The sequence below is a fragment of the Miscanthus floridulus genome, chromosome 17 (assembly GCF_019320115.1).
Source record: "Miscanthus floridulus cultivar M001 chromosome 17, ASM1932011v1, whole genome shotgun sequence".
NCBI classification, from domain to species: domain Eukaryota; kingdom Viridiplantae; phylum Streptophyta; class Magnoliopsida; order Poales; family Poaceae; genus Miscanthus; species Miscanthus floridulus.
The window spans coordinates 69,741,049-69,757,309 of NC_089596.1; the positions used below are offsets into that span (position 1 = coordinate 69,741,049).

General features: G+C 43.5%; 2 non-coding genes and 1 pseudogene across 2 annotated transcripts; all 3 read right to left on the bottom strand.

Annotated features, from left to right (window-relative positions):
- Positions 1-16,261, bottom strand: part of LOC136515761 (argininosuccinate synthase, chloroplastic-like) — a 94,935-nt pseudogene that overhangs the window by 46,335 nt on the left and 32,339 nt on the right.
- On the bottom strand, positions 4,239-4,325 carry LOC136519306 (small nucleolar RNA snoR27). The gene has a single exon (XR_010774856.1). It is a non-coding gene; the product is annotated as a small nucleolar RNA snoR27 (small nucleolar RNA).
- Positions 4,404-4,496, bottom strand: LOC136519302 (small nucleolar RNA snoR26). Its single transcript, XR_010774852.1, has one exon. It is a non-coding gene; the product is annotated as a small nucleolar RNA snoR26 (small nucleolar RNA).

Sequence of the window (16,261 nt, forward strand, 5' to 3'; positions counted from 1 at the left end):
TTCTGGCTTCTGTGTATTCTAATTTAGCACCCCCTTGTTGCCAACTATTGTCTTGGTGATAGTAGTTCTGCGTGGCTGTTCGAGTAGGTGCTTTGCTTCTGACCTTTCTTGGTTTGACTCGATCATTTTGACTATGGTCTCTTCTACTTTCTCTGTTGTGACTTCCACTTGGTCCAAGTCTCTCGAAAGCGGACTTCCTTTGATTTTGATCTTCCTGCTCATGAGATGTTGACCTGGCAGGTAGTTTTGAGCGGGTCCTTCCATCGTGTGTCCTTAGGATTGTTGACCGGAGAAAGTCCTGGAGCTGTTCTTGTTTTTCACTAGGATGTGAGGTCGCTCTGAGTTCTTCTAGTGCTTCTCGAATCTTATCGTAGGGAGTATTCGCCATGCGTCCTTCTTTGACCTCTCGCTTTGATTTTCTTCTATTGTACTCAGCCAGATCTGACTCATATCTGATCCAAGCTTCCTTGCGCTGCCTAGCACAACGTTGACGTCCTTGTTTCAATTTGTTCTTTCTCTCTCTAGCTTGCCTCTGACTCTCAGTCTCACCATCGTGCCCCTGGGTAAAGGGTGATATGTTGGACTCAGATTCATCCAATGACCTGACATCGGGCGCTTCTGGGGGACCAATGGTGATTGAGGGCGGCGAACCATGAGTACTTCTCGTGCATGAATTGTTCCGCTATCAGTGTTGGTTTCCACACTGTCGGGGTAGTTGATAACTTTAGTAGAGGCTTCGAGGTCGCAGATCAAGTCTCCTTGTTGGTAGGGTAGAATTATTATTGTCGTATTGCCGATTAGTTGGGTGCCGCTATCCTCAGGAACAGAACCTGGCCAGTGGACGATGCAGTCTTGAGATGTTATAGTTAGTACGAGACCTTCCTGAGCTCCTTTCAGTGGCATTCTAAGCACCGGATCGATGGATCCTTCAGGCCATATCTGATAAGATGTTGCCATGTTGTGGAGTCCAAACAGAAAAGGACCCGACTTTTTAGAAAGACTTTGAGTGCACCCCGAGTTGTAGTCTTGATAGACCAAGGCCGCGTTCTTAAGCCCCATCGGAAAAGAACTCGGTTTCTCAGAAGAACTCGGGTAAGACTCCATTTCGGATGCGGAACCTGAGTTTGAGTCAGATGCGCAAGGTCACGAAATCTAAATCGAATTGGACATCGTGAGTTGCGCGAATCTTCCAGTGAGTTGACCTGTCGTAGTCGCCGAAATAGAATGGTCTTCGTGGTGATTCGAATCTTCGAGGAGACGGCTTTGGAGCTTGCCATTGTCGTCCGCCTCGTAGATTCATGAGCGAAGATGAAGGTTGATCCCATCAAGAAGATCATGTTGTCGAGGTCCATCGAGCTCTCAGATGCAAAGTCGCCAAAAGCCCCTACCTGGCGCGCCAGCTGTCGATGTTTCACCACCGATAGCCTGCCACGGGGGTACCCAGGGTAGTTTGTTCAGGCTTCAGCGTATGCAGAACTCAACGGTAAACGCAAGAGACAGTCGATTTATCCTAGTTCGAGCCCTCGACCGTGACCGAGTAATAGCCCTACATCCAATCGGCGTTAGCCTTTGCGTTGGATTGATTGTAAAGTGTTCTATTGTCGTCAAAGTCGTGTCTCTAGGAACCCTGCCCTCCTTTATATAGTCAGGAGGTCAGAATCCTAGTCGGTTTACAATGAGAGTTCCTAGTAGGATTATAGAATAATACTACTATTAAGATTACATAGGAAGAATCCTAGTTAGACTAGATCCTCTCTCTTCCTTGCGGTGTATCCTGTGGGTCCTGCACCGATAGGTACCTGCCATGAAACATTCACGAGAGGGGTGTTGGCTCCCCTTGCTGGAGTCAGAGCTAGAGGGCGACTCCAATTCTCCTATGAGGAGGTCGTGGAAATATTCCCTAACATATTCAGTCATCCCCACGAACTCATCGTTCGTAGGGGATGTAGGAATGCGTTGTGCCACAAGGTGACCAATGGTCTCCGCGGCGTTGTGTAGACTAGACGGGAGCGTCATCGGGGCGCTCCAGACCAGATATTCCTGGGAGAGCGGCTCTCCCCCGGCAAGCTGCGTCCTAACATTGGCGAACGAGAAGGTGAGGTGGCGCAGGTCCTCCCAGGACGGTCGGGGTCCAGGAAGGCACCAAACTGGCGCTCTAGCCTCCCGTAATCGAAGCCAAGGAGCTGGTCGCTCCTGAGGGCATGGGCCTCTGGTGCGTGCAGCTGTAGCTCCTCAAGCGCCTTGCCGATCACGTCGATGCTGGCGTAGTGGAGAGGTTGGATGGCGGTGGGAGCCTGCACCAACTCTCTCTCCATTGTGACGATGAAGTCTAGGTTCCTAAGGCGCACATGCATGCCTAGGACCTAGTTGATGCCGTGACTAGCCATTCGAAGACTGGTGTGGATGTCGAGACGCACAAAAGCCCCTACCTGGCGCATCAACTGTCAGTGTTTCGAGTTACCACCGATGAGTAAATTTCTAGTATTGCGCTTCTGGCTCAGATGATGTGCTTAGAGGACACAAGGTTTATATTGGTTCGGGCAGAAAGTCCCTACGTCTAGTTCGTCACTGCTACTTATGTTACCGGCACTAATGTTTGTAGTAGGGGTTACAAACGAGCGAGAGAGGGATAGGTCCCAAGTCTCTGATGTGTGTGCGCTCCTAAGGCATGTTAGGGCGTGTGTTTTGATGTCTATAGCCATGTAGAGTGGTGAACCGCCCCCTTCCTAGGACGTCCTGCTTCCCCTTTTATAGACGAAGGGGAAGAGCAGGTTACACAGAGAGAAAGAGGGAGAAGAGGCAAGGAGAGGAAGGCTTTCAGGACCGTCGGGCCTTTTTTCCTTTGTGCGGGTCCTGCCGACACTGCAGATGGTGATAGGAATGGCTGCACGTCGGGCGTCTGTTCGCCGCTGATACCACGCCCTGGCGTTGTTAGCGGGTTGTGACGTCCCATTCCGCCCCGGCAGGCAACACGGTGAACCAGCGTGCTGGTCAGCGGCCGTCCAAGGAGTAGGCAGCATAGTGACCACGCGTCCATCACTGTTGGTGATGTGAGTTCCCTTGAGTGACATGTGTGGGTCATGTTGAGATGTGCCCGCTCCCTGCACGATGCCAGAAGTTTGACCTTGGGTTGTACTTTCTGGCCCATAGTGGTTGGCAGCGGTATGGGCTTCCGTCAGGGGCCGCACCAGAGGGGTCGGGCGAGACAGAGCCCCCAACCTGAGGTGGAGCCCCCGACCCAGAGGTCTAGTGAGCCGGAGCCCATCCTCAGCGGTCGGACGAGGTGGAGCTCGCGGCCTCGGGGTTGGGTGAGGCGGAGCGTGTGGCCTCAGGGTCGGGTGAGGCGGAGCTTGTGGCCTCGGGGTCGGACGAGATGGAGCCCACCCCCAAAGGTCAGGTGAGGAGGAGCCTGTGGCCTCGGGGTCGGGCGAGGTGGAGCCCACGACCAAGGGTCGGGCGAGGCGGAGCCTGCGCACCGGAGGTCGGTTGAAGCTGTAGTCGCGCTCTTGACTGCTCGGACGAATCAATGTCGATGACCATTAGTTCCTTCTCTTCGGGTACCCTAGTATTGGTCCCCGACACTTTGCCTACTCAATAGCGTCCTCACGTCCTGTGATGTCCCACTCCCTCCAAGGTGCCACCACTTTAAGTTCAGGATTCAAAGCATAAAATGTAAGCTCAAAGCGAACCTGCGGAAAAAGGGTAACATTACAAGATGAACTCACATATTAACATTCAAGATAACAGTACTGTTACTTGATCATTGCCTTTCCCTGTGCATCCATGAGCAACTGCATCTGCACCAACTTCCTTGGCAACATCAACAATTGCCTACAGTGGAGATATGATAATGAATCAATTACATGTTACAAATTGCTTTGGGCGAAAGCTGCTACCAAATAAAATAACACTGAAACACGTATGCAGCCATGGAAGGCTTCTCCAAGTTGTCCCACATAGAAGAAAGTCTGAGCTAAAACCATGCAGGTAAAAATAGTTCCACAAATATGCAATGTATGTATGAACCCGTCTTCATTTGATTTGTGCTGATTGATGCAACCGTCAATTATGTTCCACCAGTTTTGTGAAAAGAAAACAAAGGCACAACTCTCATTTTTCAAACAATAAAAAAAAGAAATTTATGACATTGTGTGTGTCTGTTCTGTTTCAATACGAGCTCCCATAAGCCCTTTCCCCTTTGTGCTGAAACTGATGCAACAAATTATTAGTGAATTTGCCATGGATCTCAGCAGGTAATGTATTCTTCAGCACCTTAAAGGTTGCAGAAAAGATAACGCAGATAATAATTGCATCACTGATCCAGACTACAAGTAAAAGAATTTAGATTTAGAAATCCACAAACATAAACAGAAGAACAAAAACAAATGAAGAGAAAAGCATGAGAGCATCTTAGACAACTTTCCCCAACGGTTTCTTCACCGCGCAGCTCAAAGTGCGACGATGATTTAATGTGGATGCAACATCACTGATGCTCCAAGGAAAACAAGCGAAAGAATTAAAAAAACAAGAAAAATCCCACAGCACAAAAACCAATAGCTGGTTGAAATGAAAAGGTAGGCCAGAACTAGGGATTCCAATTCCCAGCAAGGATAGAGGATCCATCCGCTGATAAAGGGACAAATTCAACTAGTGAAGCTGTCCTGGTTGGGAACTAGCTCTACTCCTGGTTTCCCAATCGAGATTAGCAATCCGGGAGTAAAGGTTGGGACTTTAGTCCTGGGCAAATAACCGGGACTAAAGGTTCATCCCCAGGAAAAAAAATAAACGAGGGAGACCTCTCTTGCGGTGTATGAGATTCGAACTCAGGACCTCTCTCCTCGTGCATAAACTTTTTATCAACTCAGCTGTACACCACATGTGACAGAGTCCTAGACGCTCTCCTTTTGAATTGACCCATGGGGTACCTTTAGTCCCGGGTGAAAGACCTTTAATCCGGGTTGATGATACCAACCGGGACTAAAAGGTCACCCTTTAGTCCCGGTTGGTGTTACCAAACAGGACTAAAGGTTGAAGGACTTTTAGTCCAGGTTGGTAACACCAACCGGAACTAAAAGGTTGACCTTTAGTTTCGGTTTTAGGCTCCAACCGGGACTAAAGGTGGCATGCTGCGAAAGCCTGCCAGGACAGGAGCCTTTAGTCCCGGTTGGTAGCTCCAACCGGGACTAATTCTCCCTCTACTCCCGGACGCAAAAAATATCGAGACTAAAGCCCAAAATCAAAGTAGATGAAATGTCATTTCTCTACTAGTGGTCTAAAGGCAGAGTAGCAACAAGAATTAAATATTTAAGATTAGCTGCCAAAAACCTTACAGATCAAAATAACCAGATAAATAGAGCATAAACACTGATATAAAGAAAAAATTCACGCAAGAAATAAACCAAGCGCACATGTAATACAGTTGAGTGGCATGAATAGCCATATCCCACGGTGGAAGCTGGGCAACGGCTACCATAACTCCAGCCCTGGCTCCTTGAGTGACCCAACAGATGGCAAACTAGTGGGCGATGCCAATTAAACACAACTTTACTGCATTGTTGATTATTATTATCGCACAACACACCATATGTGTGATAGAGAGCTCAAATAATGTTTGCTCGTTTATCTTTTTTTTTCGTTTGAGTCCCTATATATGTTTCTTATGTGTTACAAGTGTTGATGCGCCCTGCCCGCGGGATAATTCTTGTTCTGCTACTAGCTCTACTGCATTATGCCCACATGATTAGCAATAGATTAACTGAACAGATCATTCCAATGACAAATAAGAGCCACCCTCTCTGCAGACTAGCGGATCAATCGACAAAAGCAAAAATAGTAATCCGTAAGCTTGTAGTCTTGTAGCCGAAAGTTTTAAGGAGCAAATAATAAGAAATAAAAAGGTATTAAAGAAAAATTGACAAGTCTATGCATATAAGCACATCATGCTGTACTGAAACAGACATGAAATTCTGAGTGAATGGCTACTAAAAGTCACATCAAGTTACATCAGTGATTTCAATGTCGTAGTAATTATAATACAAATAATATTTCTTCCAACATGTGCATTTGCACACTTTTAAACAACACACTGTAATCCATAATGTCAATTAGATCTCAAGAAAATGAGCAATATCTACTTTCAAGAAACGATGCACATTCTTGGTGATTATATTATATGTAAAAAAATGTGATTTTTATGCGACTATGTAATTTTTTTTATTATGATAGCAACTTTACCTTAGCAATAACAGACCTAGCCATTGAAGTCCCAAGCAGATACTTTCTTTCATAGACTGCACCAGCGCGCAGACAGGGGTATATATATTCACTAACAAATTCTTCTTTCAGGTCCTTCACAACAAGCTGGCATGCACCACTAGCTTTTGCCTTCATATCCAATCCTTCCAATTCAATGGCACCCTAACATGAGTTCAGCATATGTATTAAACAAATTGTTAGCTAGAATTAGAAAACCCAAACTATAATGCTAACTATTCACATATCGACAACCAAACAAAATATATCAATAGAAGACTAGATTATAAGAGTTACAATATTAGAAAGTTACAACAATGCAAAGGCAAGAGGTGAGTAAATCATTATTTGTTTGAAAGGCCTGACAAAAATGCAACCAGCAGAAAAACATGCAAGAAAACAACTACCCCTTAGCTCCAAAACGAAGGTCATTTTAGTTTTGCCCTAAGTCAACCTTTCAGATTTTGACAAAGTTTTAGACAAATGCACCAACTTCTACTACATCAAATTTGTTTCATGAAATCTACCATGAAATGTATTGATTGTGCATTTATTTAATATTGTAGATGTTAATATATTTTCAAATAAACTTGATTGAAGTTAAAGAAGTTTTGACTTGTACAAAACTAAAACGGTCCTACATTTTGGAATGGAGGGAGTACTAAGAAAGAGAGGGAAAGAAAGAGAGATATGTTGGGATGACATCACATCACACGGCTTAAAATGGGACAGTACAACTGAGAATAGGTCAAGTTCTAGATACCTGGACAACATCAGCGGTGAAGCAGACGACTTCACAACCATAGTTCTCCCTTAATAATTAGTAAATAAAAATACATCATGCACAAGTTACCATAGTTCTCCCTTAATAATTAGTAAATAAAAATACATCATGCACAAGTTAGATCAATATAGACTTCAAGCTTGGTAAAGCACTACGCCAGATTCTCACGCTAGGAACGGGGGCATTTTTACTGTAGGGGCGGCTGGGGTTGGGGGCGCCCTACAGTGGGCCTATAGGTCACAAGTACCGTGGCAAATTATACCTAAGATACTATGGCAACATCCCGGAGGATGAACCCCCTCCAGAGAGACGTCCAAATTATGGTTTCAACTTGTCTTTTTTCAAATTTCAAAATTTAAAAGGTTCAAATTTAGTCAAATGACAAGATAAACAAAATAAAAGTTGTAGATCTTGATGAGTTGAACAACTTTTGTATTCATCACTTTTACATCTGAAATCATTTAGGGTTTGAAAATTTGGTTTGAACTTGTCAAATTTCAAATTTTAAAATGCGTAAAACATTGTCACATCCAAGTTTGATCAAACTTAAATGCTGAATCATGATTTTAGAAATTTTTAGGAAAAAAACTATCACATTTGGAGTTAGTACGAGGGAGAACAACTAGTTACAAAGTTTACCCACAGATTAAAAAGAGAAATCATACGGTTCTAGATGATCCTTACATGATCATAGTGAACAATGTGATTTCTTTTTTTAATCTGTGGGTCAACTTTGTAACTAGTTTTTCTTTCTCATACTAACTCCAAATCTGATGATTTTTTCCTAAAAATTTCTAAAATCATTCTCTATCAATTTATTTTGTTGGTTTTGTCAATATATACATATGAAAAGTTTGAGCAATTTAAATTTTGAATTTCAAAAAAATGCAACTTCAGACAAGATTTTGGTACCCCAAATGATTTCAGCTGAAAAAGTGATAAATACCAAAGTTGAATAACTCATCAAGATCTACAACTTTTGTATTGGTCATTTCTTCATATGACAAAGTGGTAACGACATTGTTCACAAATGTGACACATCTCTCATAAGGTTTTATGAACTATATGAGACATGTGTAAGATTGTTGAACAATGTGTGGTAAGAATTTATCAAATAAAGAAATGACCAAAATAAAAGTTGTAGATATTCATGAGTTGAACAACTTTGGTATTTATCACTTTTTATGTTGAAATCAATTTGGGTCTCAAATTTTGGTTCGAACTTATCGTTTTTCAAAATTTCAAATTTAAAAGGTTCAAATTTTGTTAAATGACAAGATGACTAAAATAAAAGTTGTATATATTAATGAGTTGAACAACTTTGGTATTCATCACTTTTTATGTTGAAATCATTTTGGGTCTCAAATTTTGGTTCGAACTTGTCATTTTTTAAAATTTCAAATTTGAAAGGTTCAAATTTTATCAAATGACAAGATGACCAAAATAAAAGTTGTAGATCTTCATGACCTCTACAACTTTTATGTTTATCAAATTTTCATTTGAGATCATTTGGCGTCTCAAAATTATTTTAGTAGTTTTGATTTTATTTTTTTAAAATTTAAATTTTTTTCCTATTTTTAAAGGTTCAATTTTGTAATTTTAAACTGTTGCAGTTGTTTTTGTTATTATATATATAAATATATCTATAAAAAAATAATTATAAAATTTTATACTGTATTATTTATTATTTATATGTGAATAATTCATTTTGATTTAGAATTTTGAAAAAAAAATTCAACTGTAGGGGCGGCTTATAACCTCAGCCGCCCCTACAGTGGCTCTGAGGTATATTACAGTGACCGTCGCTGTGGGCGCTAAGTGTTGGGCAAAACTAAAAAGCAGTCCCAAGGCCCACACGACAGAGAGACACGGAAAAAAGCGCGCGGATAGAGGGCGTCTCCCGGCCCGTGACTCCAATCTTCCGTGCCTTTTCCCCCAAATCTCGCAACATTTCCTCTCCTTCGCATTCCAATCGTCGCTCCCCACCACCATCGACTCCCTCCTTCCCTCACAGGTCACCGCCGCCGTCGACTCCCTCGTAGGTCACCGCCACCAGAGATCCTAAGCCCCGCCACCAGGGCCCTTCACGGCAAGGTCATTCCACCGCTGCCGCAAAAACGCTGTAAGCCCGTAACCCTAGGCCCTTCTACCGCTTTGGATGATCTGTGCTCCGCTGACAGGCAGCGCCGCCGCCTGGACTCATATGTGCGCCGTTGCTGCTGTAGGTCCTTGCATCACCATCACAGGTACCAGCAAACCTAACCTCTCCTCTTCCAATCAACTAATCCCAATTTTCCCCAAATCATACCCTAGAAAACTTGTCGATTTGTGTGGCTTCAAGGTACATCATTTGGCTTTGCCATACGCCAGTCTCATATTTCCGCAAGATTGAGGGTAAGATCTACTATGCATCTCGTTCTTTCTTCTGTGGACTATTTTCTTTCACTTTGTAATGTTCTCAATTTATGTTCTGTAGTGGGTGGGGCAACCCTCTGGGTGATTCCAGCTTTTCTTCTTTTCACAGTTCAACATTTACTATCCAAAAGATAAAATCGATCCAAAATTAAAATTAAAATGTTTTTTACTAGTTGTGCCATTGTCATTTATTCGTGAACATGAGAGTAGGAGGATGAATCCTTTTCATGAATCATCAGCCGAAATTCAATGCCTGGATGCAATCCAAAATGTGCAGTAACCTGTAGTATTTCTCTGCCTCGGATTGGTTGCTGTTAGCTAACAAGGGCATCTTTGCCATAAGGTAGTTTACTGTCTAATCTCATCTTTTGAACTATTTCGACAACTGCACTTTCTTGTTCTAGCATTTTAACTACTCTGGCTATATTTTGTGGATCGATTATACTGAATTTCATTGCAAATTAGTCTTATTGCTTCAGGCCATATATTTCTTATTGGTTCTGATGTGACATGACTTGTACTTTTTTTTTATTTTTGATTCTGCTATTTTTTGATAGTTAAGAGATTACAGATAGGTTCAGGCTTCAATTAGAACAATACATGAAATCAGGGCAGGTTGTGGCTATGAAATCAGGTATCATCCATACACTAGACACTGCAATAATACCCAGGCCTTGTGCAGTAGTGTGATCCCATATAAAAGTAAAAACTAATGCCAGCTATTTCTGCAGGTTCCCATTGACGGTATAATTATTGTCTATTCGCTCACAAAGGACAGTATTTGAGATGTTCGATTTCTAAGATTTAATCTGTCTGTAATTAATCGTTCAAAAAACATCCACCATGTTGGTATTTATTTTTTGCAGGTCATTGCTGACAAAAAAAAAACAAATAGAGATACCGCCTGACATGCTTAAGGAAGAAGAAAGTAACATGGTAAGATTACCCGGCTCACATTATTTTTGCTCTTAGTTGACCTATATAGGATCTGATGCTTATGCTGTTTCGTCTTGAGAGTCTTTTCTGAAGTAGCAAACAGGGACCAAGATTTGACTGTTGTGTTATCCAAAAAAAGATTTGATTGTTCTATGTTTCATATAGATTTTCTGTCTTTGCATCACTAATGGAATAATATACTCAAGGGCAGTCCTGAATTAATTGATAAAGCATACACAACATATTATACTGTAATTTAGAGATACATATTATACTGTTGCCATTAGTCCTATATGCATTTTTTCTACTGCAAGGACTTGTGGCACTTATCCATGCACTTTCCTAATTAAATGAGCTGGTAACTACAGATTTCACACTACCTAAAGGTCCAAAATTATCCATCATGTTGGTACTTATTTTTTTGTAGGTCACTGCTAACAAAAAACAAAGAGATACTAAGTGACATGCTTAATGAAAAAGAAAGTGACATAGAAATATTACTGTCAGCCACCGTGCAAGCTATTGATGGTAAGATGAAGTATGCCTTGTGTTGTTGCTGTATGGGAAATATTGCTTTTGGGCTGCTTTAGTTTGTTCCAGTGCTGCTTCCATCCGAGGGACCTTCAAATTTAAAAATCAACTTGATATGCATGTTCTGGAAAAGCTAATGTTCGTTTGACATTAGTGCTACCTATGTCAGGATTAATGGATTTAGCTAGATATTGTAGATAATGAGATAAATCATTTGGGCTAGATATCTTCTGGTGGTGTTCATCTAGCTGGGAACTTAAAAGAGTACAGCTCTGTGATTGTTTTAATACATTTCATCGCCAACTTGATGCTTAGGCTTGTTCAATCTATCTGCATCCATATAAAATTGGAAATTCAATTGATCTTGGTTTCTCCAACATAGTAAAGATTGCCCTTCCAACTTGAGTTGCATCAGGACTCACTAACTACATTCCTTGTAGGATACTGGATATGATGCTTCTAATTCGCTCAGTGGCAGCAAAAAAAAGACAACATGAACCTGAAACGAGTTTGTAGTGAATTGCATACTATGTGCTTGTTGTGCAAAGGGCCTGTTAGGACCTGTTATGAAGCAGTAGCTTCATGTCCTTGTATTGACCAAGGACTTATTAGGGTCCAACTAGTAGCTTCATGTTGACCTGTTAGGAATGAAGCATTGCAAATTAAGTTTTCCCCTGACTTTATTTGATAGACTTTTGTGAATTATGACTTGTGATGATGTTCTAAATAATAGTCTTATATGTATGGATGTATATATGTATATTTGTGGCAGTCAGATTCGAATCTGAATTATATATATATATGGTTAGATTTGAATTTGAATTATTTATTTTTTTTTCTGAAAAATCCACTGTAGGGGCGGTTCTTGATTGAACCGTCCTTACAAATACACACAGCAGGGGCGGCTGGTGATACAACCGCCCTTACAAAAGTCCACTACAGGAGCGGCTGATATTACCAGCCACCCCTACAGAGGGCACTGTAGGGGCGGCTGAAAACACCAGCCGCCCCTACAGAGGGCACTGCAGGGGCAGTCAGGAAACCGCTCCTACAGAGGCACCCTCTGTAGGAACACCCTGGGAAGGGCGGCTGGCGCAGCTGCCCCTACAGAGGCTTTAGAGCCGCCCCTACAGTTAACTTCTATAGTAGTGAAGGCAAATTAAAATAAGGAATATCTATACCTGAGCCATGGGACAATGACAGATGTATCCAAACCACCACTGTAAGCTAAAACGACCTTATTTAATTTGCCACGTAATCCACCCTTGTTTTGATCACCGCTATTAGCAGGGAAATTGCACCTTGTGCTTTTCCAGTTCCCATTGAACACCTGATAGCTTCATTTTTTTCCACAAACATATAGGGATTATCATTGCAGCAAAAGAAAATGGCTATTATTCTGTCAATAGAGCTGCAAAATAATAGATTAAATCGCTAAAGTTTCCTATTACAAGAAGCCCTTTAGTTGTACAGCTAAGTTAATGAAAACAGTAATCATGGAGCACCACACATAGAAAAACATTTTTAATCATGCAATTTACACTACAGCAGACGCGTGCTTTGCTGAGTGCAATTGCACACGGCAAAGAAGGCTTTGCTCTCGGCAAAGAGCTGTCGGCATATCCCCTCACGGCAAAGGCTTCTTTGCTGAGTGCCGTATGTCGAGCACTCGGCAAAGGATTTCCCGAGTGCAACGACGGCACTCGGCAAAGAAAAGCCGCCGTGATGTCCAGGTCACGGTGACGGCCCCTTTGCCGAGTGCCACGCATCGGCACTCGGCAAAGAAACATGTTTATTTATTTTTTTAAATGCTTTGCCGAGTGCCTGCATCTGGCACTCGGCAAAGCTTGTTTTCTTTTTTTTTGGATTTTCTTTGCCGGGTGCTGTAGGTAGACACTCGGCAAAGCAGTTTTTTTTTGAATTTTTTTTGCCGAGTGCCTTGACCATGGTACTCGACAAAGATGGGAAGCTTACTGTCCCAGATTCTCAGCTTTGCTGAGTGTCATGGTCATGACAGTCGGCAAAGAAGTGAAAAAATTCAATTTTTTTTGGTTTTTAGTCTTCCATCGTTGCAAACAAGATATACATCATATATATATAACACAACTATATATCACACAAATATATATATATATATATATATATATATATATATATATATATATATATATATATATATATATATATATAATACAAATGTATATCACAATCCACCACAAACACAAACATAGCATACAAGTATCACAATCTCGACTCCCAAGTCCAAAGTCCAAACACACAAGCATAGTTCACAAAGTTCACAAGTGTATTATATCACAATGGCTGCCATTTGAAGCTCACGGCGACGGTCTGGGTTGGGATGGCCCAAAGTGTGATCCCGGCGACCCTCCGAGGTGGTTCGACGCCGCCCCCGATTGATGCTGCATAAAATAGAAGAGATTGCACGTAAGCGACAAGAGAAGAGATAAATATGCAAGATAAATATCCGTCACTACCACCACCACCACCACATCACCGCCATCACCAACACTTCACCACCACCACCACCACCACATCACCATCATGACCACCACCACCACCATGAGCACCACAACACCGTGACCACCACCACCAACACCACAACACCACCACCACCATGACCACCACACCACCATGACCACCACACCACCACCACCACCACCACCACTAGGCTTCTCTAGGTTTCTCTAAGTTTCAGCATAGAAAGTAAAACTTCGTACTTATACTCACCAGGGTAGAATCAGGACGTTGTGGAGGTGGATCTAGAGCAAGCAGCGTCTGTGGGATCGCCCAACCTTATTGCTGGCCAATTTGCTGCATGAACTTGATCATCTCGGCCATCTGCCGCTGATCTTGCTCCCACTGGGCCTCCAAAGCCTATAGCCTTTGCCGCTCGACCTCCCGCTCAGCCTATAGTTCCTGCACCTGGGCCTAGAGCATTTGACCCCAATATTTCAATAATGCATAGGTATGGTATGTAAAAGTCAAAGAACGACAAATGAAACAGGAATGATTACCTGGAGTGCCAACACTGCGGTCGGCCGTTGGCGTATGGGCACGCTTGAGCTCATGCTCGATGCTCGGAGCTGGTGGAGAGGAGGAGTAGAGGCCGTGTCGAGGATGTCATCGCCAATCCAGAACTACCCATACTTCTTGCCTTGTCCCACCCTCATCACGAGCTAAGGATCAAGGTGCTCCTTGATTCTCGGATCGTAGCTCGACCCATGGACTGACCTTGCCGCCTCCGTGTACGAAGAGAGGCGGGTGTGGATGCTGGAGTTGGTGTACGCCTCAACCGGGGCATCTAGGTCATACTCGATGTCGACCATCGCCTTGTCCATGTGAGCCAGAGCATATGCCTTGAGTTGACCACTGGCTGGCCACCGTGTGCATCTGACTACGAGAAAAACAACAACATGTGGTTAGAAATGATGCAGAATTGAGCGCGGCTAGATTAGAGCAATGGCGGAGACTTACATATGTCTTTGCATATTTGCTGAGGCTGTGGCTGCCCTAATGTAGGGTCGAGATGGCAGACTAGAGGAGGAGTCAATAGTCCTTTCTAAAATTAATCGCATCGGCTAACCGAAACAAGTGTGGAATTAGAACTATCGGTCTAGCCAAGACTACACCCCCCTATCTATGTTCTCTAGCACCTTCCAAAGATACTAATTAAGCAACAAAGGTGCCGGGCTAGCTAGAGCTCACCTAACCAATTCTAGGAGCAAGGTCACACAAACCTATGCCACTAGTACTTTAAGCAACAAGGGAGCTCCTACACATGCTAGTAAGCAAAAGCACAAAGCCAACTAAGCTCACTAGCAATGCTCAATAACAAGGCAACCAATGCCAAATTAGAGAGCGTAAATACTTAGCTACACAAACTAAGCAAAGTGACTAACAAGGTTACACAAACCTAATTAGCCACGCAAGAGAGCTACTTCTATGCTACACAAGCAAGAAGGTAACTAGTAAGCTACATAAGCTAACTAGTTACAAGAGCAACTACACAAGCACAATGTATATGAAAGTAATTACAAGCTTGTGTAATGAGGATGCAAACCAACGGGAAGAACAAGGTTGACATGATGATTTTTCTCCCGAGGTTCACGTGTTTGCCAACACGTTACGTCCCCGTTGTGTCGACCGCTCACTTGGTGGTTTGGTAGCTAATTGGCATCACCCGCCAAGCCCACATGTCGGACACCGCAAGAACCTACCTCAAAAGTGAGGGTAGCTCAATGACACGCTCAACTAGAGTTGCTCTTTGCGGCTCCCACGGGGCGAGCACAATGCCCCTCACAAAGCTCTTCTCCGGAGCACCGCACAAGCTGCTTGCGGACTTCAACGGAGACCACCATCAAGCCATCTAGGAGGTGGCAACCTCCAAGAGTAACAAGCACCACCAGCTTACAACTCGATCACCTAGTGCCACTTGATGCAACCTTATGATGCAATCGCACTAGAATTGCTCTCTCACACAATCGAATGATCACTATCAAGTATATGTGAGATGGAGGGCTCCCAAGCACTACTACACAAGCCACCAAGACTCTAGTGTACTCAACTACTGGCCCAAGGCCGACCATGGCTTCTATTTATAACCCCACGAACAAATAGAGCCGTTACCCCTTCACTAAGCAAAAGTCAGGACGACCGGACGCTCTGGTCCGATCGACCGGATGCTGGACCTCAGCGTCCGGTCGTGCGATGCATGCCACGTGTCCCCTGCTTCAAATACTGTTCGCCCGATCTCAATGGTCATCTATTGACTAGACGCAGCAGCTTGAACTGACCGGACGCAGCAACCCCAGCGTCCGGTCATTTCTAGTAAGGTACCAGACATGACTAGACACATCCGATCGGTCGCGATCGGACGCAGCACCAGCGTCCGGTCACCTCCGGCAACACTGCTCTACCTGCATCATCACACGTCACCTTGATCGAACGCACACAGCCAGCATCCAGTCACTTCCAGCGCCAGCATCTGGTCGATGACCGATGCCTGCACGCTGTCTGTCACCATTGACCGGACACAGGACCCTAGCGTCCGGTCACTGCGTGACCAGCGTCCGGTGCACTCTGTGAGACCCTGTCTTTTCTGTATAGGGCGCCGGTGGCACCATTAGACTATCCGCACTCTATGGGCGGACACTCCACCGGTGGAGTTTCAAACCCTTCTCACCTCCGTTCCAATGCCGAGTTGATCCATATCAACTCCAACTTCATCTCCTTTATAAATGTGCCAACACTACCAAGTGTACACCACTATGTGTATGTGTGTTAGCATTTTCACAATCATTTTTCAAGGGATTAGCCACTCAA